The sequence below is a fragment of the Doryrhamphus excisus genome, linkage group LG13, assembly GCF_037039965.1.
Source record: "Doryrhamphus excisus strain RoL-2023G ecotype Guam linkage group LG13, RoL_Dexc_Guam_v1.1, whole genome shotgun sequence".
NCBI classification, from domain to species: Eukaryota; Metazoa; Chordata; class Actinopteri; order Syngnathiformes; family Syngnathidae; genus Doryrhamphus; species Doryrhamphus excisus.
Window position 1 is genome coordinate 1,325,679 of NC_136369.1, and position 16,401 is coordinate 1,342,079.

General features: G+C 43.0%; 1 protein-coding gene across 3 annotated transcripts in view; it reads left to right on the forward strand.

Annotated features, from left to right (window-relative positions):
• The first annotated feature begins 11,187 nt into the window (after nt 1–11,187).
• Nucleotides 11,188–16,401, forward strand: part of cdh8 (cadherin 8) — a 119,343-nt gene continuing 114,129 nt past the window's right edge. Inside the window, exon 1 of one of the 3 annotated variants that reach the window (XM_058089681.2) lies at nt 11,188–11,516. The gene's annotated coding sequence lies outside the window, so the exon portion shown is untranslated. Of the gene's footprint in view, nt 11,517–11,561; nt 11,750–16,401 lie in introns of those variants that run through there. The other 2 variants (XM_058089680.2, XM_078795791.1) reach the window with 2 other exon arrangements.

Below are 16,401 nucleotides of genomic sequence, written 5' to 3' on the forward strand. Positions count from 1 at the left end.
CTGCAGGTAATCTCAACACGCTCCTTTGTTGTCTTTGTTGTTGAGACTCATTTGCCTGCAGCTTCCGGGGACCTTTGGCATCGCTGGAATAATATTTAGCGTTAAGATTTTGCCGCCTCAAAGGGAATTTTTCTCTCCTTGGTGACGATGTTCCACAAAAGTATGACAGAAATTGTGTGTGACAAGCGCCACTCAAACAGCGCCGACCAGAACAGGCTTAATACTATTTATAAATCTCAGAAACGGCAGGGTTTGCAGGAAAGTGTGACGGAATAAGGGATGGAGGCTAGGAGGTGTGTGTGTGTGTGTGTGTGTGTGTGTGCGTTTCCGCCTGAAAGCTTCTTATGACCTAAGTGTAACTCCTGTCTAAACATAGCTCCACACCAAATAGAGTGAAAGCGTCTGATGCGGCGCCGCCTAAACAAGCTTTAGTCGCCGCAACACTCTTGTTTCTTTCCCGTTTCTATTAAAAGTACCAAATTCCGGCCTAAATGACGGCTAATTGTGAAAGTTTCCCTGCAACTAAGTTCATTAATTTCCCCGATGAAACACTACTAATCCCAGAAATAGTTTTATCCGGTGCACCGCGACTTCAACTCTTGACTCTAAGGCGCCTAACGCTTCCAAGAGCACAGCGAGTGTTCCAGTCGTACAACATGGCGTCCTAAGAAGTCCCACAGGATTAGCCAGATTATTGAATCACGGCTTTAGATAATACCATCGGTTACAGTTTACTTTGGAGAACAGATGCAGAAAGGGGGGGTGCAATATGGCAGCCCGGGCATGTGCTAATGATAGCGGCGGTTGGAGCTAAACAGATGCGGTCCAAATTTGAACAGCTGTCAAACGTGATGAGCGTGACACGGGCGCCCGCGGTGGAGAGGCGGGCGTACTTTTGCCTGTGATACGGCGGCCCACACGTCAACGCGACATGGTGCGTGACAGGTCACGCTATCGGTGAAACACCTGCCGCTCGGGCGCGTGGGCGCGGGGAGCGACCGAGACGAGATTATTTAAGAATCACACACGCGGCGCTGGTGGCTTACGTTGGGACTGGAGTATAATCTGCAGGGCGCATGAAAATAAAACGTGTCTGAATTAAGCTGTGTCACTGGCGGCGACGTACAGTACACGCCACACCGACTTCATGTCTGGAACCAGTCATGATGTGCTATATATATCACTATATTGACACTTGACACTGTGGTACCCATTATGGCATTGGATGCTCATATCACCCAGTACTTCGGTACGTCACAAAAATTAAATTAAAAAAAAACTTAAACTATATTAGGAAAGCAGGAAGTGAACAAATGTAACAGTTACTGATTGTAAAAGTACCAGATGGAGGGGTAGGATTTAATAAGCTTTGCTTCTTCCTACTCCTTTTGGACATGTGGAACTGGGAACTGATTATGGGATGCACTCAATTGGAATCTGATGCATGTTCAAATGAAATAAAACCATTACCATTACCATTACCATTACCATTACCATTACCATTACCATGTATTTGCTCGGTAGCGGGGTTACACAAATAGCACCCTAACCGCGGCGAGGTAACGTGTAGCCTTTAAATTCCCAACGAGAACGAGAACAAAAATAATCATGCTGCTCGTGAACCCAGAATGAGGACCCAACAAAGACCTGTGGATAGCTGCCCTGGCGTATGCCTGTTTAGTTCCCTGCGGGAAGTCATCTCAAAACAGAACAACACGTTATTTATTATTTCTGTATTTATTTATCTTTCATTGGAGCTCATTAGGTATGCGCTGGTGTACCTAATCAAGTGGTCATTTATGGCTCGGTGGGACAGGGCGAGTGTTTGCGGTACATGTCAAATTACGCATGAAGCCCTCAAACGTCCTTCGACTGAGGGACAACATGCTACTTAGGCTACATGATTTAAAGGGGGGGGGGGCGTTCTAGAATGCTGCCAATTTGCATGTGTGATTTAGTGCAGCTTGACTCTTTCAATCAGGAGATAGTGGACTTTACGGATTTATTCAAAGACAGACTCGTTGCTGCTGATGCTGATGCCGATTCCGCAGCCATTTTACGTAAAGTGTTACATTCTTTCACTGCTGTGAGAAACATCGCACTCGGTGTCGCTAAAACTGGCAAGGCGACCAGTCCTTGTGGTGTAATGGTACAGCTGCTCCCTTTTAAGACAGAGGGTCTGGATCCAACACAAGTAAATAACATTTTAATAGTGTAAACGGAAATATAAATAATGTTCATTCATTGATTCATTTTCTACCGCTTATCCTCACGAGGGTCGTGGGGGGGGGGGGTGCTGGAGCCTATCCCAGCTGTCTTCAGGCTGGGAGAGGTGGGGTCCAATCTCAGGGCACATATAGACAAACAACCATTCACACTCACATTCATACCTATGGACAATTTGGAGTGGCCAATTAACCTAGCATTTTTTTGGAATGGGGGGGGGGGGGGTAGAGTACCCGGAGAAAAGCCACGCTTGCACGGGGAGAACATATAAACTCCACACAAAGATGGAATCGAGGGTGGAATTGAACGGGTCTCGTAGCTGTGAGGCTTGCGCGCTAACCACCCGATCACCGTGCAGCCAATCATGATGTTAGGAGAAATAAAAAAAAGGAAAAAGTTATGAATAAAGTAAAAATATTATGAGAATAAAGTCATAATTATGAGAAGAAAATGTTGGAAGTTGGGGAAGAATTTTTTTTGGGGGGGGTATATGAAAAATGATGCCATTTTAGTAGCATAGAGTTAAAATAATAGTCATAGTATATTTATAGAATATCAATATCAAGTCATAGTATTTTCAGAAACAAACAAAAATGAAGTTGGAGTTTTTTTGAAATTTAGTCACATATTTGTGAAATTAGTCCGACGGTTATAAAAATAAAATACTATAGTGGTACGATCTCCATCTTAAGGTTTATTGCGCGTCAAAGTAAAACGCGGCGCCATCAGGGATATTGGCGCTGAATATCAGTAGCATGCAGTCGGCCGGCATCAGCGTGAGGCGAAGCCGACACGGACGCCGGCGTCTGCGCTTCCTCCATTATGGATATTGTTGAGGCGCGGCGGAGTCTAATGACATCTCCGGCAGGAACTCTCCCAAAGTGGACATCTGCCGGCCCTCAATTGTGGGTGAATGTCAGGGCTCCTTTAAGCCGTTTGGACTGTGCCGTGATGGATATTGGCAAACAGCTTGGCTCTGTGAGTAAGGATAACCTTCCGTTTGATCAATCCCGCTCCCGTCTCTAAGACTATACCGCCCGATAAATCAATAGCCTCCATGGGTGTTTGCCCTGCTGCTTTTCCATTCCTTCCCAGCCTCTTTTTAAACAGCACTTTCCCTGCCCTATTGTTTTAATATGAACCCCCCCTGCCCCCCCCCCCGTTTGTTTTAGCTTCTATTGCAGCGACATGATGTAAAAGCATGCAAATGTTGCCATGCTCTCATTTGTCATGAGCATCAAACAGCAGTCACACTTGGATGTCTCCTTTCGGGGGGTCTTTTTTTTTTGGGGGGGGGCTTCTTGGAAAGAAGCAGGCGAGTGAGGGCAAGAGGCAATTTCCCATCAAACAAACAAAGGAGGGTGCGTGTTTTTCCTCTTCCAGCAGGACGCTCCCAGGAACGAGTCCTGGTTTTCCCAGTGAAATCGGGATTTTCCGGTCGCCCTGCAAAGATTCAGGGCTTTGTGGGCGGGGTCCGGCGACTTCAAATAATCTCATGCAGCGTGTCAAGCGCACACACCAGTTATTAATTAGAAAGCATCAATCCCTCCGAGGTTTGGTCTTGGTGCGAGAAAAGAAAGAATGCGGCGGTCCCGTGGCTGCCGAGCTGCGAGCCATTTCAAGTCCGTGTTCAAATGCGGCCTCCTGCTGCCAAGAATCCGCCAGAGATGCAAGGGGGGGTGGGGGGGTGGGGGGGCTCCATCCAAACATCTTCACTGTTTTTATGCGACGTGCGTGTTTGCTGTGACACACTTTCTCGCTAACGTGTGTCCACGACGCCGGGGCTCCAAATGATGACACGCTGGCTCGTAATGAGGAGGACGGCATCGCTGTTGCCATGGTGACCCGCCATCCCCTGGTGGACCAGCCTGGACGCACCTCTCACGTTGTCGGAGCTCCAACTTGGACCAACTTCACTACAATCACATTTGAAGTACAGTTGTCCCTCCACGCGTTTCCAAAATATCCGATGCTGTTTATTATTATATTTATATTATATTTATCCAAATGTAGCATATTAAAGCATAATATATAATATCAGTACAATGGAAGGCGTTGAAAAGATGTTGATGAAATGTAGTAATCTACATTGGTCACTAGGTGTAATGTTACAGTAATGTTACGGTAATGTTACAGCAATGTTAAAGTAATGTTACGGTAATGTTACGGTGATGTTACAGTAATGTTACAATAACGTTACAATAATGTTACAGCAATGTTACTGTGATGTTACAGTAATTTTATGGTAATGTTACAGTAATTTGGCAGTAATGTTACAGTAATGTTACAGTAATGCTATGGTAATGTTGCAGCAATGTTACAGCAATGTTACATTAATGTTACATTAATGTTACAGTAATTTTACAGTAATGTTATGGTAATGTTGCAGCAATGTTACAGTAATGTTATGGTAATATTACAGTAATGTTACAGTAATGTTACGGTAATGTTACAGTAATGTTACAATAACATTACAGCAATGTTACTGTTATTTACAGTAATTTTATGGTAATGTTACAGTAATTTGGCAGCAATGTTACAGTAATGTTACAGTAATGCTATGGTAATGTCACGGTAATGTTACGGTAATGTTACAGCAATGTTACATTAATGTTACAGTAATTTTACAGTAATGTTACGGTAATGTTGCAGCAATGTTACAGTAATGTTACGGTAATATTACAGTAATGTTACAGCAATGTTAAAGTAATGTTACAGCAATGTTACAGTGATGTTACAGTAATGTTACAATAACGTTACAGCAATGTTACTGTAATGTTACAGTAATTTTATGGTAATGTTACAGCAATTTGGCAGCAATGTTACAGTAATGTTACAGTAATGCTATGGTAATGTTACGGTAATGTTGCAGCAATGTTACAGCAATGTTACATTAATGTTACAGTAATTTTCTGGTAATGTTACGGTAATGTTGCAGCAATGTTACAGTAATGTTACGGTAATATTACAGTAATGTTACAGTAATGTTACGGTAATGTTACAGTAATGTTACAGCAATGTTAAAGTAATGTTACAGCAATGTTACAGTGATGTTACAGTAATGTTACAATAACGTTACAGCAATGCTACTGTAATGTTACAGTAATTTTATGGTAATGTTACAGTAATTTGGCAGCAATGTTACAGTTATGTTACAGTAATGCTATGGTAATGTTACGGTAATGTTGCAGCAATGTTACATTAATGTTACAGTAATTTTCCGGTAATGTTATGGTAATGTTGCAGCAATGTTACAGTAATGTTACGGTAATATTACAGTAATGTTACGATAATGTTACAGTAATGTTCAGTGAGACACACAAGCACCAAACTCTAATAATGTTTAAACGTGGATTTAGAAGGTTATAAACATGTTTTCTGTTCTCTAAAAAGATATGAAATATATGTTTTAAACATTTCATTTAAATCAAATATTTCATATTTATTTTGAATATTTAATATTTTGTTATTTAATTATATTCACAGTAGTTTGCCCTCTTCCTGATTTTTTTATTTTTTATTTTTTCACACTTAAATGTATCAGATCATCAAACAAATGTACATCTTAGTTCATGACAACACAACATGCACTTTTTAAATTCAACTTTTTTCTATTAAGAGAGGAAAAATCCAGACTTCCGTGGTCATGTGTGAAAAAGTCATTGTCCTCCCTGTTTAAAAAACTAAAAAAAACTGAGATTACTACTACATTTCAAACAAATACTAACCCGAATGTACTTCATGTAGGTTCCGTCCTTCAGTTTGTGTTTTTATGATTTCTTTTGGCAGCGCATGCAAGCGAAGACAGACATATTATGATGGGAATCGTGTTAAAAAGTGAAGCTACGACAGCGACTATGCAGATTTGACCTTTCCCAGCCACTCCCGTGTCATTTTATTGCCTCTTATTAAAAGCAAAGCGCACGCGGAACCAAAGAGACAATATGACAACATTTATTGCTGGGAAAACAAATATTTCCATGCGATAACATCACCGGGTCGCCATGACGTTTGTGGAAGCCGAGGATGAACCCTCATTATCCCAAATGAGGACATATTCTAATAAACCTTCCCGATGCTTTCAGTGTCTTCTCGTCGCGTCCTTTTGAACATCAGAGCCTCATTTGTGCTCCCATCTTATTACAAGCATCCCTTAATGAAGCGGCAACGGAATTACTGTTACTTCCGCCAGCAGGACTGGCCTGCATAATTGCCCAGTAAGTGGACTAGATATGTGAATGTGAATAAATAAGCCCGGCGTAATTAATGGGCGCCAACGATTCGACTGGCGATAATTAAACACGGGCTGGCTTTCTTTCTTTTTTTTTTTTTTTTTTTTTCAATTTGCATGATGAAGGCGTTTAGTTAACGTTGTGTTGTTACAAGTCGCCCGTTCGCCAAATGTCAACATATCAGAATTCTCACGGCTGCTGTTAATTATCTCGCCGAGCTTTAACGCTAAATCAATTAGCTTTAATCTGCCGCTAATTGAAGTACACTGTTCTTATCCCGGCCTCCTCAAAAACGTATACGCAAGGTTTCCTCCACCGACTAGCAGAACATTTTAAATACAAATGTTCGGGTACAACCCCCCCCCCCCCCCTCCAGTCGTTTGTTAGAGTTTAGAACTCTGTTGGACTGTTGGATAAACAAGTGGAGTCCCTTCTCCCGGTTTCTCAACGCCGATGGAGGGGGGGTGGGGGTGGGGGGGCGGTCGGACCGCACCGTAATTGGCCATATAAGACTTGCCTGTCTTTATGTTTATTTTCTTTATATGTCTCCATGAGACTGAATCAACGGCGCCTCTGGTGGTTGCAGCCAAGAATTGCATCCCTTATTTCCTCCATGGCCTCAGCAAATCAATAATCAATAACCGATGCCAAACAATCGTCAGTCATTCCATTACTATTCCCCTGACGCGCCAAGGCATTTTATTTCTCTTTGACCCACCCCCCCACCTTGTCCCCTTATCATCCATTCGCATTTAAGTTTGCTTTTTATGGCGCATTTTACGAGCCGGCAGAGGTCAGGAGTGATTTGCATATTTTGACATTTGAAACAATGGAAGCGGCGCTCACTTTTAAAAAGCCGCCTGCGAGCGGCGGAGGCACTTTGGAGAGCAGCCCTTGGCGGGGCGCTGAACGGGATAGCATCAGATGAAGAGGGCGGCTCTTGATGATGAAGAACAACCAGCGTGTCGGCGTGCAGACGGACGCTTTCAAAGAAGCAACGCGGTGAAGAAGACGAGGAGGAGAAGGAAAACATTTTCATTGACCTCCTGACCTCCATTTTCCTCCGTGAATGCACCACCTGAACTGCATTACGACCGGATGATGTCACCACCCCACCGCCCCCACCGCCAACACCTTCACTGACATCGATGTGACACGTTTGAGGCCGCCGGGAAACGACTGTTGCGTTGCCGCCACCTGGGAAATCGTGGCTCATAATGATGCCTTGCAGGAAACTAGGAAGAACAGTTCTCGTTTCGGGTTTCTAACCCTAAAAATGAACCAGAAAACAATTCTAGTCCTGAGCCGATGTCCACCAAAAAGTGAAAATTGGTGAAAACATGCACCCCCGCTGACCCCGCATCTTGGTGCTGTAATTAACCCCTAAAATTAACTCATTCATCCTCTGTAACTTAATGTTTTCTCTCCAAATCGGCAAGATATTTGGTGCACGCCTTCAGGAGACTGACCAACACCTGTGTAAAAAACATGGCCATCATCATCAACATCAAGCGAAAGTTGGGGCGAAGCATAAATTGTTCATAAATTATTGATCATGAGTCCAATGATTATATCTGCATGTCTTCAAAACATTCTGATGACAACCCATATGGGGCCCGACATGTCATTTACATGTCTGTCTAAAACTTAGAATACCATCGGGTGTCCTCATTTTTGACATTATGTACTGTTTTTTGTAAGCTAAGTACCGTATTTTCCGGACTATAAGTCGCACATTTTTTAATAGGTTGGCTGTTCCTGCGACTTATACTCCAGAGCAACTCCAATTGCTATGCCAATTTAGGTAGGAAAAAAAAACATACATAAGTCGCACTGGAGTATAAGTGGCATTTTTTGCGGGTAATTTATTTTCCAAACTACTTGACCAAAACAGACATTCCGTCCTCTTGGAAGGCAAGTTCTAACAATAAAAGAATAGAGAACAGGCTGAATAGATGTAAGATATGCTAACACAATGCTTATTCAGCTACACCAAAAATAAACATGAACAGAAAAGGCGTCCAGTGTTTATGGAACATAAACAGTTTTTCATTTTTATAAGTCGCTCTGGAGTATAAGTTGCAGGAACAGCCAACCTATGAAAAAAACTGCTACTTATAGTCCGGAAAATACGGTATGTTACATAAACACTGGACACTGTTTATTTTTTGTGTAGCTGAATAAGCATTGTGTTAGCATATCTTACACCTATTCAGCCTGTTCTCTATTCTTTTATTGTTAGAACTTGCCTTCCAAGAGGACGGAATCAAGTAGTTTGGAAAATAAAATGCAACTTATACTCCAGTGCGACTTATGTGTGTTTTTTTCTTCCTAATTATGCATTTTTGGCCTTGTGCGACTTATACTCCGGAGCGACTTATAGTCCAGAAAATAAACATTTTTTTTCACTTATAAGTCGCTCTGGAGTATAAGTCGCAGGAAGAGCCAACCTATGAAAAAAAGTGTGACTTATAGTCCGGAAAATACGGTACTTAAAAAACAGTACATAATGTCAAAAAACTAGGACACCTGACGTTATTCTAGGTTTTAGACAGACATGTAAATGACGTGTCGGGCCCCATATGGATTGTCATCAGCATACCTTGAAGACGTGCAGATATAATCATCGACTTATTGTCCGGAAAATAAGGTATTTTGCACACCAAAGTGTGAAATTTGGTCTCCAAATGGTGTTGCCTGTGCTGTTATTTATCTGATGAACACACAGCATGGTGCCATAGCAATTAACCTCAAAATTAACTTGAAATTTTGCACAAAAATGCTTCAAAACTGTAGCAGTGTTTTTGGACTGGACTGACAAACATGTGAGTAAGATTGGTTTACAAACATGGCTGCCAGCGAAGTCATTGACCTGATGTTGAAAAATGTGTATACCATGGGTGCTTTTTCACGTAATGTATTGGTTTGTTTTTAAGCATTTTTTTCGACTTCTGAATAAATACACATAAAGATTGTGAAAATTGGTCACAACATGCAATCTTACTGTGTTCCCTGATTTATTATTTTTGTGCTATTTATTTATTGATACACCACAAGGCACTCTTTATTAACACCAAAGTTGGATTGGCTTGAAATTTTGGCTTGAAATTAATCTCCAAAATTCCATGTGTAGCTCTAAGGTTGTGTATAAAATATGAGCAAGATTGGGTGCAACACATCGCCCCCCACCACGTGGGGTTCATTTTGGGTCAAACCAAAACATAAAAGCGCTTACCTTTTGCATGAACAGCTGTTTTTTATGTCAACAATATGGCTCCATCTTATTAATAAAAGGCTGCTCTCGCGTAGCCACATAATCAGGATTGAAGAAAATCAATAAAGCTTTGTGATTGTTGTCATTTTCAAGAAGGTTATGAAGCAGCAGGAAGTTGATAGTTTGAGTTGGGCTCGTTTGCTCGACCTGAAAGATCATATTTCTTTTTCTTGACTTATTCATTAGCACACCATAAAAGTGACGGGAATATGATTTTTTTTTTCCAGAGACTAGAAGCTGTTCTTAGTCCGTGTGAAATCAAAGGCCTGCGGTTAATGAAATGTAGCATGTGGTCCAACGTGATGTTGGACATGATGGTGTGGAAAGTCCACTCCACCATCAAGCAGGGGCGGGGACTCTAAATTGAATGCAGCTTTTGCTAATTGGGGGATGTCTGGCATTGGGGTCAAAGGTCAACGCATCCAAACACCAGCAGCTCGATGTTTATTGAATATTCGCTCCAGCAGCCGCTTTGTTTATGACATTGACTTATGAGGAGGGGAGGGAAGGAAGGAAGGAGGGAAGGAGTGAGGGAAGGAGTGAGGGAATGTGTTCTTTTATTTATTTGGAATTTATTTGTGTTTTTTTTTTTTTTTTTTGCTTCATGGGATGAGATGACTTTCATGTCAAGCAGACCATTTCTAACCTGGGAAAAACATCTAAACACCTTCAGCAGCCTCTCGACATCCGCACTGCGTGCCCAATGACCGCCAGAGGGCGCCCACGGCACCATACACCACATTGCTGCACACACACGCACACGCACACGCATTGATTTACAGCCATGATGAACTTGACCTTTCCACTAGGACGTTTAATACACCCATTGCAATATCTTGTTGTTTTTATTATCTTTTCATTTATGATATTGTGCTCTACATTATATTCCTTTATGGACCAGATCCATTAGAATACAAAAATACTTTTATAATATCACACAATTAAAGTACTGCTTTAGATTATATATTAGTTAAAATATTATTTTATTAAATGTATATATTATTTTGTTGTAGTTCCATACTACAACTGATACCACTACTACTACTACTACTACTATTACTGACACTAGTAGTAGTAGTGCTACAACTAAAATAAAACAATTGCATAATGTAGTACTTTTAGTGTCATATCACTACTACTACTACTACTACTACTACTAAAAAAGTATATTCCTTTTATTTTTTTTATTCCTTTTATCATGTATATTTCCATACTTTTAATGACTACTACTATGCTGGTAATATTGCTCATACTGTATTTTCAAGGCCGATGACATAAAACCAATTTTTAAAAAAAGTGAAATAAGGCACTTGTATGTAATAATGATGATGATGATGATGATGGTGTGAAGACGACCACCTTTGCGCGTTCGTGTGCGCGCCTGTTGACCCAATGGGCGCAGAGGAGGAGGAGGAAGAGAAGGAGGGGTATGTCTCTCTTTCTCTTTCTCTCCTTCTCTTCACCGTCGCATCTCTCTCTCTCTCTCTCTCTGTCTCTCTTCCACCTCCTCTTCCTCAGCCCTCCATCCTCTTCGTCACTCCTCCATCCGGCCAGCCAGCCTGTCGGAGCTCAACTCGGAGCTCCTCCGTGTGACGAGCAGCGGACAGAAAGAGGATTTCCATCACACTCCTAAACATTTTGGGGCGGCAGGAGGAGAGGAAGGTTTCTTCAATCCCTTCCAGCTGGTGCGCACCGGAGTTGTGTATTTTATTGATCATTTTTTTAATACAGAGAAGACGTAAAATGACGCAGGAGAGGAGAAGAACACAAGTGTCATTATTATAGTAAGTAAAGCCTGGTTATGATTTAGACACCTCATCCTCATCGCCATCATCGGCCAACTTAGAAGACGGTCTCCCGGTCCTCGGTGCGCCAAGTGCACCTGCTGCTTGGGCGCCAGGAAGAGGAGATGAGCGCCACAACTTCACGTTGCGCTCGCTGCATGCACGCCGAACGCCACGCCGAACGCCACGCCGCCTTTTTTAAAACAACAAGAGCGAGTGGCAACTTCTCTCTGGTGGGTTTGAGGTTTCAATTCCACTGGGAAAAGCTAAAAAAGCTAAAAAGACCAACGGGCTTTCGGTGCGGTTGCTACCTTGGACAGCTGCCTGCTTCGACGGGGAGCTGTCCTGCCTGCGCGGTGCTGAAAGTGCTCCAAGTCACGCTGTGATGAAAATGCACCTCAAAGATGAAAGGAAATGAAGTGGGATTGCATTTCATTTTCTTGCTTTGTTTGCGTTGCAAATGCAATGTCCCTTTTTTCCAATCTTTATTTGATCATTTAGTATTCCATGTACATTCCCAGCGCCTCACGTATCTCATCCATCGCGTCCTCAGTGCCCTGCGTTGGGCGTCATCCAGCCGTCACAAGCCTCGCTCTCTCATCCCTAGTACCACCAACCGTTCCCAAAAATGCCCACATTCGCGTCCTCCGTCCATCGCGTCACACATCATTCCCCGGCATCCTGCACCCATCACCTGTATCCTTTCCTCGCATCCCGAACTCATTCCTGCATCCCGCATCCTGCCCCAACCTACATATATTCCGCTCATATCCCTCAAACTTGTTCAATTTTCACAAATCCTGCATTTATTCCACATATCCGTTCAAAGGAATGTCAGCATGCATGATATCTCACATGACTTCCCAGTATTCCACATTTGACATCTTGCACCAATCACCTGTATCCATTCCCTCTCAAACTAATTCCCGGTGTCCTGCATGCAGCATCCTGCTGCCATTCCCAGTATCCCAGCCTTGCGCATCTTCCAATCCCTCATCAGTTACCAGTGTTCCGCATCCTGCACCCGTCACTCATCAGCCGTATCATATTCCGTTCCAGAAAATGTTGCACATTCCCAAAGTTCCGCACATATTCCTAGAACCGTCCGCAGTAGCTTTTGACACTTCCTCAGCAATCCGTGTTATTCTTCAGCATCTTCCAACTATTTCGCCTCCTGTTTCCGTCACTGCGATGGTTTGCCCGTTTCCCGCATCCTGTGCCCATTCTTAAAACCTTACCGTCTTTCCACAACCATTCCAGTGTCCTACATCCGTCACGGGTATCTTTTCCGGCATTACTCCACAGCATCTTCCATCCATCCCTACCATTCCACATCCATCTCTGGTGTCCTAATCCACCATTCTGCTCCCATCACTGGAATATTTATTTCCAGCATCCTGCATGTGTTCCCTAAATCCTAGATCCAAACTGAAACCATTCCCAGTGTCACGTATTCATCACCAGGGTCTTTCCTTATTCCTCAGCATCTTCCAGCCACCCTGTGTCCTAAAGCTAGCATCCTGCCGCCATCACTGGAATATTTTACACGTCCCTTTTGCCCATCTTCCTCAGACTTGGCTCATTCCCCATCCATCCCTAAACCATTCCCAGTGTCCACATCCATTCCCAGTATCATGCATTACTTCCAAGTATTGCCCATCCATCCCCACGACTGCACATTCATCTTGTCTTCCAAATCCAGCAACTTTCTCCCAATGCTGGAATATTTTATCCCCAAATCCTACATCCATCCCGGATCCATTCACAGTGTCCAGTAATCATCACCAACCTTCCATCACTGGAATATTTTACCCAATTTAGTAGCATGTCTAGCCACAGCTCTTTCCTTTTCTTGCCTCCCAACTCATTCCTGCATCCTCCATCCACGTCCATCCATCCTTCATCCATAGTACCACACATCACTTCCCATCACCTGCATCCTTTTCTCGCATCCTTTTCTCGCATCCCTAACTCATTCCTGCATCCTGCTCCCATCTCCCCTAATCTTTTGCCCATCTCCCTCAAACTTGTTCCCTTCCCCAAGTCCTGCATCCACCCCTAAACCATTCCCAGTGGCCCACATCCACTACCAGTATCTGGCATTATTCCTGGACATCTTCCACCAATCCCCACGATTCTACATCCTCTTCCTCAGCCTCCCAAATCCAGCATCCTGCTCCCATCACTGGAATATTTCATTCATTTCTCGCATCCTGTGTCCATTCCCCAAATCCTACATCCATCCCTAAAGCATTGCCAATGACCCACATCCATTACCGGCATCCGACATTATTCCTCAACCTCTTTCATCTATTCCCAAGATCCTGCATCCATGCCTTGCATCCTAACCCCTCCCAAGTAGCCAGCATCATCACCTGTATCTTTCCTACTTTCCCACATGCATCCCCAGAGTCCGGCCTCCTGTGCCCGTTTCCAGTGTCCCGCATCCACTTCCAGTATCCCAATCCATTTCTTGTTTGCTGCATCCATCACAGCCTCTTTAACTCTTTCCACTTCCCTCAAGCAGGTGCTATTATTGTTCCTTCAGCCATTCCCATTGGTATCGTGCACCCATCATTTGCATCTTCACTGCTATCCCGGATCTCTTCCCATCTTTTATTTGTATCCTTCTGCCCCAACCTGCGTACCCTTCCCTCCTTTCCCAATCCCTTCCTCAACCCGTTCCCCGTTGCCTGCATCCAGCACCTGTATCTATCCCGGAGCATCCTTATCTGTCTCCGTCAGGCTGCCGTGCGGATCACTCCGCACTTTATGATATTGCAGTTGGCTGCAGGTGGAAGCGCCTGCCACTTATTGTCTTTGGAATTGGCTCGCCGGAGAGGCGTATTACTCCCCAAAGCGGTGACACTCCGCACGCTCCCAGCGCTCCTCGGTGTGGCTGCGGCAGGAGTTAGCGCATCTAATAGCGGCCCCTGTGCAGCTACTGACAACAAGCCATTTGGCGCCGGGATTAATTCCCTTTAAGTGCTGCCGAGCCATGGCAGAACTCATCCCCGGATTCGCACCCGCAGACATTCACATTCGTGTCCATGAAGACGCTTTCATGTTTTTTTGAAATGATGCTGGATTTTGTGGCTATGAAGGAGAAGAATAATGAAAGTGACATTTGAGATGCTGCTAATTATCATGACGGAGTGATGCAGGGTACAGCTCGCCTTAAAATAACTAAAAGATCTTTGGAGAGGCTTAAAACTCCACTTAAGCTCCACTTAAGAGCCCCCCCCCCTCACAAAGAAGGCTTTTACAATAAATTGCTCATTAATTAGTGGAATATACTTAAAAAAACAGATGATAAGCTATGACGTGTTTGATAAGAACAGCAAAATAGTGAGCTCCTATTCAGGCACCCCTTTGGACTAGCTTGAATTTGCCAAATAGTGAACCCCCTGTTAAAACCTGTTGATAAAGAAATATGAATAATAGTCATTTTTAATAAATTGTTTGGTTAAGAAAACACAAAGATGGCATGGTGGTCTATTATAGTATGACAAAGAGTTATGGATGTTATCGTTCCAAAAATGATTGAGATATTACACTCATATCCATCGCCAATGGTGGTGCACAATAATTGTTGTTTGTGCAGTTTGTGCACACCTGCAGGTAAGGACTGGAACAAATGTCCTACATTAGTCCAACACATCACTACTATCAGGAGAACCAGAGTATAGAGGGGAGGAGCCACCTGCTGTGGCCCAGCAATGTGCACTGTATTCGGGTACATGCACCGAGCAGCTGGTGTGACATTACAAGATCTCTGGGAAACTTTTTGCACTTTCCAAACGCTGGCGTTTTAGGTGGTTGATATGAGTACTTTTTACCCTCCTGGCGGAACATTTTTATATTCTTCCTCATGAAGTGAGGCCGTGAACAGGCAGGAAGAAAAAGGAGGCATCACATTGCGGGTAATGTTGCCTAATTGGAGCGTTTTATCAAAGCTAATTTTGCGACGTGATAAGTCTTCCATATAAAACGTGCATAAATTGTAGTGATTAGTCGACTCAAAAATTGGCAATTTCTTAGTCAGTTTTTTTTTTTTTTTGCAATGAACCTCTGCACCAGTTACTAATCGCTAAAAAGAGGACGAGGAAGCACTAAAGTGTGCTAACCTCTAAGCTAGTTTGAATGTAAGGTTTTAACAGGAAGTTAGCAAGTAGATTGTAAGATGAAGAAGACTGGAAATGACGTGTTACAATACTCCCTGCTGAAGCAACCAAGGGAGGAGCCTGTTTTGAAAACGTTCTATTCAAATTGTGATGCCAAAGAATACGGTATATTGTGATGAGTATCATTATCACACATCATAATAAGTCATATTGCCCGTGCTCATTTTGAATGAAACAACCGATTTGTGGTTTAGACAAGCCAACTATTCAAAAAAATTGTAAAACGATTTGTCACAGTATCGCATGTATACAGAATACAGTCTACAGTATACAGTATACAGTATACGGTATACAGTGATATTATTCTTATTAAGGTTTTTATATTCACTAAAAGGACCTTCAACAGTTTTAATACGACATGCTAGCTGACTTTTTGACACGTTAAAGCAACTGACACACATGGTAATCATCGAAGACATCAAAGACAAGGGTGGGCAAACTACAGCCCGGGGGCCACATGCAGCCCGCTAAGCGTTTGAATCGGGCCCCCCAGTTGCTACCAAAGTATTTAAAGCTTTAACATAGAAGCTGTCAACAGGACTTTCAAGTCGTCAGAGTCATGTTGTAGTCAGGGATGTTCTTTAATGGTCAGTGTTTATCGTAAAAAACTGTAAAATTAGATTTTGTTATTTGATGGGGTGCTCCTGAAACTAAGGGACGGAATATATGACACTTTTATGGATAAATAATTCCAGGTGGAC